Source organism: Atta cephalotes (genome assembly GCF_000143395.1).
Source record: "Atta cephalotes unplaced genomic scaffold scaffold00097, whole genome shotgun sequence".
NCBI lineage: Eukaryota > Metazoa > Arthropoda > Insecta > Hymenoptera > Formicidae > Atta > Atta cephalotes.
In genome coordinates this window covers 359,895-361,815 of record NW_012130161.1, presented here as the reverse complement: position 1 = coordinate 361,815, position 1,921 = coordinate 359,895, and positions in this window count along the sequence as shown.

Sequence of the window (1,921 nt, the reverse complement as noted above, 5' to 3'; positions counted from 1 at the left end):
CTTCCGGTCTTATGAAGAAGTAAAAAATTGGATCGATTCGTAGATAGCCTCAAAAAATGACCAGTTTTTTCGACGCGGGATTCATACGCTACCCGAAAGATGGGAGAAAGTAGTGGCCAGCGATGGACAATATTTTGAATCATAAATGTATAACCAGTTTTTTACAATAAAGCCTCGAATTTCAGAAAAAAAACGGCGGAAGCAAAGTTCTACACCTAATTTTATTTTAAATTTTCTTTGCAATATTCAAAGAATTTTTTAAATCCAAATTTTTTAATCCAAATATTCCAAAAAAATTATGAGAATTGATCATAAAGTTTGAAAAATCTTGTTGAGCGACAATAAATGTTTCAATGAACATTATAATTTCTAAATTAATGAAAATAATTAATTATATAACATAACATAATTGACATATATTTCGGGTGTATCATTTGCCCACATTGCTAATTGGCTAATTTAAATAATATAATTAAATAATATAATTAAATAATATAATTAAAATAATATAATCTCATAAAGCAGTAAAAAAATACTAGAAACGATCGATGTGAACGATGTGTGTAATAAAACTGTTTGCAAGGGCACCGCTTCTTATATGTTTCACATATGTGATAGTAATTCATTCCACAAAAGCCAAAATGTTAATGGCTTTGTAACAATGCTGCAAGATTTGTGAAAATCTCGCACCGTAATAATTATATATTATATATTACAATGATAACGCGTTAATAAGCTATAATTTACGTTAAGCATACTATAGAATTTTAGAGATAAAAGCGCGTTCTGAATACGAGCCCTAATATCTACAATGTTATAACCATGATGTAAAGCCTTATGTCCACGATGCTAGAAATTGATCCGAGACTTCGGATGAAGAAAGAATTGACCAATAGCAATCATCAAATTGTTCAAATGCGATTTGTTAATTTTTTTCTCTATCCGAGATCTCGGACTGATTTCTAGCATCGTGGACATCAGGCTTAAGAATACAAAATATACAATTTCGATAAAAAATGACGGTCACTTCAGATCAGACTCTGGGGATCGATTCTGTATCTTGAAATGAGATAAAAATTACAAAAGTGAGCGAATTTACTAGAATATTAATAATTTCATTAGTCAACACCTAGTAAATTTGTTTATTTTTGTAATTTTTACATTTTGTTTGAAAATACAGAATCGACTCCCCAATTAGATAGAGGATCTCTATTCTTCCGTATAGAGCTTTTCCGAAGCCAGAAATCGAGCCCAACTTTTTCATGATCGATCATTTGAGTTTGATCTCCTTCTTTTTGTTCCATTATCTACACGATACGAGTACGATTATGTTGCGCAGTCGCGTTACATTTGAAACTAAATTTTGAATGGCTGCTCCGAATTCATAATTCCATCGTGCGCATTAAAACACTCTATATTCTTACATCATGACAAAATACATGAATATCATATTTGATTATAAAAATAGAAAATATATAGAAATATTCTTTATAATTTTAATTGCAAATTTCATGAAATTATGACGTTCGTGATAATAAATTCTACAATTAGATTCAGCATCCAAAAGTGATTAAAACTATGGGAAATGACTATAAATCTCGTTTTTCTGTCCAAAAAGAGTCATTTTTTGTTGAATAATTGTGTTATGTTCGAATTTTGAATTATCCCTTAATTAATTTGATACTATAAGTATACTTAATCAAAATCTTAATTGACAAAGGTTTAATTAATAAGGCATTATTATTATTTTCATTATTATTATTATTATTATTATTATTGTTATTATTATTATTATTATTATTATTATTATTATTATTATTACTACTACTACCACTACTACTACTACTACTACTACTACTACTACTACTACTACTACTACTACTACTACTACTACTACTACTACTACTACTACTACTACTAC